Source organism: Idiotropiscis lumnitzeri, unplaced genomic scaffold (assembly GCF_059441095.1).
Source record: "Idiotropiscis lumnitzeri isolate Australia: NSW breed Sydney's pygmy pipehorse unplaced genomic scaffold, RoL_Ilum_1.0 HiC_scaffold_43, whole genome shotgun sequence".
NCBI lineage: Eukaryota > Metazoa > Chordata > Actinopteri > Syngnathiformes > Syngnathidae > Idiotropiscis > Idiotropiscis lumnitzeri.
The window spans coordinates 800,115-808,482 of NW_028283581.1; positions in this window are offsets into that span (position 1 = coordinate 800,115).

An 8,368-nucleotide genomic window follows, 5' to 3' on the forward strand; every position below is an offset into this window, starting at 1 on the left:
GTAGAAATTATTATTGGGGCCCGAGCAGCGACCGCGGCGAGGTCCCTATTGTTTATGTAGAAATTATTATTAGGGCCCGAGCAGCGACCGCTACGAGGTCCCCATTGTTTTTGTGGAAATTATTATTATTTTTATTATTATTATTATTATTAGGGCCCGAGCAGTGACCGCTGCGAGGTCCCTATTGTTTTTCTAGAAATTGTTATTAGGGCCCAAGCTGCGACGGCTGCGAGGTCCCTACTGTTTTTGTAGAAAATATTATTACTTTTATTATTATTATTATTATTATTATTATTAGGGCCTGAGCAGCGACCGCTGCGAAGTCCCTATTGTTTTTGTAGAAATTATTATTATTATTATTTTTCCGATTGTTCGATTGCATTTTTGACCCCCGAAACATGCACAAAAATTCACCAAACTTGGCAGTCTCATCGGGCATGGCGAAAAATTTGATATTTTAACGTCTAATATGAACAGGAAGTGAGTTATGAATTTTTGAAAGTCCGACTTTTGCCCTTTTTTGCATGTTTACAGGGGTCATTCTTTTGCACCCTGATCCTAAAGGCTTCATCTGATTGCCTTAAAATTCTGTCTGTAGCATCTTAAGACCTGGGACAAACACTGGGGCTAAAATTTTTTGTTTCCGAAATACTATATGACGGGGGCGGGGCTTCGAAGTTTTCACTTAAGATTTCCTTCGCCGCAATGGACAAAATGCTTAATAACTCTCTTGCACATGCTGCTAAAAATCCAAAACTTCACATGTACATAAAGAGTCGGTACCTGAAGACATCTATATGTTTATATTCAGTTATACACCTTGCGCCAATCAATATCATTTTTTACATTTTGACGTACTGCACGGTGCCCTTTTAACGAATCCGATTGAAAATTGGCTAGAAAAGACTCAAGACATTGATCTTACTCTATCCCTATTTTTGTGACTTTCCTTCGAAGGGCGTGGCTATTACGGTGCCGCAGAGTCTGATTATTCTCCGTGGCAACAAAAGTTCCTGCAAAATGATTCAGATGATCCATCTTCTCGAAATTTTTCACATTTGAGGATATTCAGGCCCTGAAGACGGCTGCCAACTTATTTTTGATCGCAGTGGTAGCGCCACCAACTGGTTAAAACAAATACAAATTATTTTCGTTGATGTTTTTCTCCGGGCAGGTTAACAAAATCTACCTTATATTTGCTCGGATGAGTGTTTAGGCCTTGAGGATGTCACAATACGAAAGTCTTTCGCCTTCTTCAGAGTGTCACATGATGGTGTCTTGTGGCCCGTCTTTATCAGCTGATGTTCCATGAGGGCGTGACTTACCTGTCACAAGAATGAAGGCAAGTCACGCCCCCCGCTGTCCGTTAACTCCGCCAAGATGCTGCTCCAGGTGGTAGAGAGGATGAAGGCTCCCTTGTCTCTGTTCATGGTTTTTATGCCTCGCTTGCAGATCTCAATGGCCTCTCTGATCCAGCGCTGTTGTTTGTTCTCTTCGGTGCCGATAACCCTGCCCTTCTCCCGGTCCATGATGTGGTTTTCCCTTTTGCAGTGGTCAGTGATTGCTGATTTGTAATATTCATGTTGTGCTTGTTCTTTTACTGCTCTGATTTTTCATTTTTTTGACAGGTAAGTCACACCCTCATGGAACATCAGCTGATAAAGACGGGTCTCAAGACACCATCATGCGACACTCTGAAGAAGGCGAAAGACTCGCCGAAACATGTCAGGTAAAAAATTTTACCGAAAACATAATTGTCTGCTTTTAATGAATCTGTCAAATATCAATAATAAGAAGACAAAATGAACCTAATACAAATAAATGAATGCTTAATAACTCCCCTGCACATGCTCCTAAAAATCCAAACATTCACCTGTAAATAAAATGTCCCGACCTGAAGACATCTTAATGTTATTATTTTGTTATACACACAGCGCCGCCAAGTGGAATCAAAAATTTGTTTTTATTTTAATTTTCACGTACTGCACGGTGCCCTTTTGACGAATCCGACTGAAAATTAGTCAGAAAAGACTCAAGACAATGATCTTACTCTCTGCCGAGTTTTGTGACGTTTTGGCAAAAGGCGTGGCAATTACGGTGCTGAAAAGTCCGATTGTACTTTGTGGCAACAAAAGCTCCGGCAACATGACTCAGATGATCCTATCTTCTCGAAGTTGTACACATTTGAGGATACTTCAGCCCTGAAGACATCTACCAACTTATTTTTCATCGTAGTAGTATCGCCACCAACTGGTAAAAGCTAATACAAGTTATTTTCTTGGATGTTTTTCTCCGTGCAACTCAACAAGGTCGCCCTCATATATGCTCGGAGGACTGTTTCGGCCATGAGGATGTCACAATACGAAATTCATCCTTTTTCGTGAAAAGTTGTGGGAGTGGCATTGCACTTTTTGGCAATAAAACAACGCTGATTATGAGGTTCTAAATATGAACGACAACTCGTGAAACTTGACACACACATCAGGCAGAGCAAATTTATCAATATTTTATACGTTAGTTGTGCAGCTTTTTTGAAATGGCTCGCCATGGCCCTCGAGAAATGTTCAAAAAAGCAGCCCTGGTTGAGTGTTTCACCTCGCTTTTTGTAAATTTTATGGAGTACAGTGAACCCTCGGTTATCGCGGTTAATGGGGACCGAGACCACCCGCGGAAACTGAAAATCCGCGGAGTAGCGGCGCACCTTCAAAAATGCTTAAAAGAAAATACAATATATATAATAAATATATATATCTATATATATATATATATATATATATATATATATATATATATATATATATATATATACGGGGGAGAGAGAGAGAGAGAGAGAGAGAGAGAGAGTGAAATTCATGTTATAACAAAAAAACCAAATTATTATTAAAACGTATTATTTTTTTATTCCCCAGCCATTCTTTTTGTATTTATTTAATTACTCCGACTTTTACCTGCTGGTACGCCGTCCGGTGTTCCCTGTGAAATGAAAGGTGGCATTCTTTAATTATTTATTTATTTATTCATTTATTCATTCATAACTGACAGCTTCGCGCTCCGTTCGTGTCCGGGCGGAAGAGGTGTTCCAATTCGGCTTAACTGTGACACACGCCCGCCCTCCTCCCCCGGAGCTTCCATTCGGTTAAACTTAGGGGCCGCTTGGCACCGCCCGTGCCCGGGGAAGGTGCTCCTCTTCGGCTTACTGTGACGCGAGCATGCCCGCCTCCTCCGGAGCTTCCATTCGGTTAAACTTAGGGGCCGCTTGGAACCGCCCGTGCCCGGCAAAGGTGCTCCTCTTCGGCTTACTGTGACGCGAGCATGCCCTCCTCATCCGGAGCGTCCATTTGGTTAAACTTAGGGGCCGCTTGGAACCGCCCGTGCCTGGGGAAGGTGCTCCTCTTCGGCTTACTGTGACGCGAGCATGCCCTCCTCCTCCGGAGCTTCCATTCGGTTAAACTTAGGGGCCGCTTGGCACCGCCCGTGCCCGGGGACGGTGCTCCTCTACGGCTTAACTGCCACGCACGCCGGCCGGAGCCCTGGTACGGTCCGAACCGCGCGAAACGTCGCTACCGATCGTGTCCGGGGGAACGTGCTCTTCTTCGTCCACTCTCCTCTTCGCCCACGCTCTTCTTCGGCGCACGCCGGCCGTCTAACCGCTCCAGCGCCCGTCGTGCCGCTCGGCGAAACTACAATGCCCCCGAATATTTTTTATACCCGCGAAGCACTGAACCCGCGAAAGGTGAACCGCGAAGTAGCGAGGGTTCACTGTATGTATAAGACCAAGACCTACAAAAAAGTCTCTTGGAGCAATGAGCTAGGTTTTACAGGAAGTCGGCCATTTTGAATTTACTTAAAAGGGGCGGGTCACCACAATGGACTTTGTGTAGAAATTATTATTGGGGCCCGAGCAGCGACCGCGGCGAGGTCCCTATTGTTTATGTAGAAATTATTATTAGGGCCCGAGCAGCGACCGCTACGAGGTCCCCATTGTTTTTGTGGAAATTATTATTATTATTATTATTAGGGCCCGAGCAGTGACCGCTGCGAGGTCCCTATTGTTTTTCTAGAAATTGTTATTAGGGCCCGAGCTGCGACGGCTGCGAGGTCCCTATTGTTTTTGTAGAAAATATTATTACTTTTATTATTATTATTATTATTATTATTAGGGCCTGAGCAGCGACCGCTGCGAAGTCCCTGTTGTTTTTGTAGAAATTATTATTATTATTATTTTTCCGATTGTACGATCGCATTTTTGACCCCGAAACATGCACAAAAACTCACCAAACTTGGCAGTCTCATCGGGCATGGCGAGAAATTTGATATTTTAACGTCTAATATGAACAGGAAGTGAGTTATGAATTTTTGAAAGTCCGACTTTTGCCCTTTTTTGCATGTTTACAGGGGTCATTCTTTTGCACCCTGATCCTAAAGGCTTCATCTGATTGCCTTAAAATTCTGTCTGTAGCATCTTAAGACCTGGGACAAACACTGGGGCTAAAATCTTTTGTTTCCGAAATACTATATGACGGGGCGGGGCTTCAAAGTTTTCACTTAAGATTTCCTTCGCCGCAATGGACAAAATGCTTAATAACTCTCCTGCACATGCTGCTAAAAATCCAAAACTTCACATGTACATAAAGAGTCGGTACCTGAAGACATCTATATGTTTATATTCTGTTATACACCTTGCGCCAATCAATATCATTTTTTACATTTTGACGTACTGCACGGTGCCTTTTAACGAATCCGATTGAAAATTGGCTAGAAAAGACTCAAGACATTGATCTTACTCTATCCCTATTTTTGTGACTTTCCTTCGAAGGGCGTGGCTATTGCGGTGCCGCAGAGTCTGATTATTCTCCGTGGCAACAAAAGTTCCTGCAAAATTATTCAGATGATCCATCTTCTCGAAATTTTTCACATTTGAGGATATTCAGGCCCTGAAGACGGCTGCCAACTTATTTTTGATCGCAGTGGTAGCGCCACCAACTGGTTAAAACAAATACAAATTATTTTCGTTGATGTTTTTCTCCGGGCAGGTTCACAAAATCTACCTTATATTTGCTCGGATGAGTGTTTAGGCCTTGAGGATGTCACAATACGAAAGTATTTCGCCTTCTTCAGAGTGTCACATGATGGTGTCTTGTGGCCCGTCTTTATCAGCTGATGTTCCATGAGGGCGTGACTTACCTGTCACAAGAATGAAGGCAAGTCACGCCCCCCGCTGTCCGTTAACTCCGCCAAGATGCTGGTCCAGGTGGTAGAGAGGATGAAGGCAACCTTGTCTCTGTTCATGGTTTTTATGCCTCGCTTGCAGATCTCAATGGCCTCTCTGATCCAGCGCTGTTGTTTGTTCTCTTCTGTGCGGATGACCCTGCCCTTCTCCCGGTCCATGATGTGGTTTTCCCTTTTGCAGTGGTCAGTGATTGCTGATTTGTAATGTACATGTTGTGCTTGTTCTTTTACTGCTCTGATTTTTCATTTTTTTGACAGGTAAGTCACACCCTCATGGAACATCAGCTGATAAAGACGGGTCTCAAGACACCATCATGCGACACTCTGAAGAAGGCGAAAGACTCGCCGAAACATGTCAGGTAAAAAATTTACCGAAAACATAATTGTCTGCTTTTAATGAATCTGTCAAATATCAATAATAAGAAGACAAAATGAACCTAATACAAATAAATGAATGCTTAATAACTCCCCTGCACATGCTCCTAAAAATCCAAACCTTCACCTGTAAATAAAATGTCCCGACCTGAAGACATCTTAATGTTATTATTTTGTTATACACACAGCGCCGCCAAGTGGAATCAAAAATTTGTTTTTATTTTAATTTTCACGTACTGCAACGTGCCCTTTTGACGAATCCGACTGAAAATTAGTCAGAAAAGACTCAAGACAATGATCTTACTCTCTGCCGAGTTTTGTGACGTTTTGGCAAAAGGCGTGGCTATTACGGTGCTGAAAAGTCCGATTGTACTTTGTGGCAACAAAAGCTCCGGCAACATGACTCAGATGATCCTATCTTCTCGAAGTTGTACACATTTGAGGATACTTCAGCCCTGAAGACATCTACCAACTTATTTTTCATCGTAGTAGTAGCGCCACCAACTGGTAAAAGCTAATACAAGTTATTTTCTTGGATGTTTTTCTCCGTGCAACTCAACAAGGTCGCCCTCATATATGCTCGGAGGACTGTTTCGGCCATGAGGATGTCACAATACGAAATTCATCCTTTTTCGTGAAAAGTTGTGGGAGTGGCATTGCACTGTTCGGCAATAAAACAACGCTGATTATGAGGTTCTAAATATGAACGACAACTCGTGAAACTTTACACACACATCAGGCCGAGCAAATTTATCAATATTTTATACGTTAGTTGTGCAGCTTTTTTGAAATGGCTCGCCATGGCCCTCGAGAAATGTTAAAAAAAGCAGCCCTGGTTGAGTGTTTCACCTCGCTTTTTGTAAATTTTATGGAGTACAGTGAACCCTCGGTAATCGCGGTTAATGGGGACAGAGACCACCCGCGAAAACTGAAAATCCGCGAAGTAGCGGCGCACCTTCAAAAATGCTTATATATATATATATATATATATATATATATATATATATATATATATATATATATACGGGGAGAGAGAGAGTGAAATTCATGTTATAACAAAAAAACCAAATTATTATTAAAACGTATTATTTTTTTATTCCCCAGCCATTCTTTTTGTATTTATTTAATTACTCCGACTTTTACCTGCTGGTACGCCGTCCGGTGTGCCCTGTGAAATGAAAGGTGGCATTCTTTATTCATTTATTTATTTATTCTTTTATACATTCATAACTGACAGCTTCGCGCTCCGCTCGTGCCCGGGCGGAAGAGGTGCTCCAATTCGGCTTAACTGTGACACACACCCGCCCTCCTCCCCCGGAGCTTCCATTCGGTTAAACTTGGGGGCCGCTTGGCACCGCCCGTGCCCGGGGAAGGTGCTCCTCTTCGGCTTACTGTGACGCGAGCATGCCCTCCTCCTCCGGAGCTTCCATTCGGTTAAACTTAGGGGCCGCTTGGAATCGCCCGTGCCCGGGGAAGGTGCTCCTCTTCGGCTTACTGTGACGCGAGCATGCCCTCCTCCTCCGGAGCTTCCATTCGGTTAAACTTAGGGGCCGCTTGGCACCGCCCGTGCCCGGGGAAGGTTCTCCTCTACGGCTTAACTGCTACGCACGCCGGCCGGAGCTCTGGTACTGTCCGAACCGCGCGAAACGTCGCCACCGATCGTGTCCGGGGGAACGTGCTCTTCTTCGTCCACTCTCCTCTTCGCCCACGCTCTTCTTCGGCGCACACCGGCCGTCTAACCGCTCCAGCGCCCCGTCGTGCCGCTCGGCGAAACTACAATGCCCCCGAATATTTTTTAGACCCGCGAAGCACTGAACCCGCGAAAGGTGAACCGCCAAGTAGCGAGGGTTCACTGTATGTATAAGACCAAGACCTACAAAAAAGTCTCTTGGAGCAATGAGCTAGGTTTTACAGGAAGTCGGCCATTTTGAATTTACTTAAAAGGGGGCGGGTCACCACAATGGACTTTGTGTAGAAATTATTATTGGGGCCCGAGCAGCGACCGCGGCGAGGTCCCTATTGTTTTTGTAGAAATTATTATTAGGGCCCGAGCAGCGACCGCTACGAGGTCCCCATTGTTTTTGTGGAAATTATTATTATTATTATTATTAGGGCCCGAGCAGTGACCGCTGCGAGGTCCCTATTGTTTTTCTAGAAATTGTTATTAGGGCCCAAGCTGCGACGGCTGCGAGGTCCCTATTGTTTTTGTAGAAAATATTATTACTTTTATTATTATTATTATTATTATTATTATTAGGGCCTGAGCAGCGACCGCTGCGAAGTCCCTATTGTTTTTGTAGAAATTATTATTATTATTATTTTTCCGATTGTTCGATTGCATTTTTGACCCCCGAAACATGCACAAAAACTCACCAAACTTGGCAGTCTCATCGGGCATGGCGAAAAATTTGATATTTTAACGTCTAATATGAACAGGAAGTGAGTTATGAATTTTTGAAAGTCCGACTTTTGCCCTTTTTTGCATGTTTACAGGGGTCATTCTTTTGCACCCTGATCCTAAAGGCTTCATCTGATTGCCTTAAAATTCTGTCTGTAGCATCTTAAGACCTGGGACAAACACTGGGGCTAAAATTTTTTGTTTCCGAAATACTATATGACGGGGGCGGGGCTTCGAAGTTTTCACTTAAGATTTCCTTCGCCGCAATGGACAAAATGCTTAATAACTCTCTTGCACATGCTGCTAAAAATCCAAAACTTCACATGTACATCAAGAGTCGGTACCTGAAGACATCTATATGTTTAT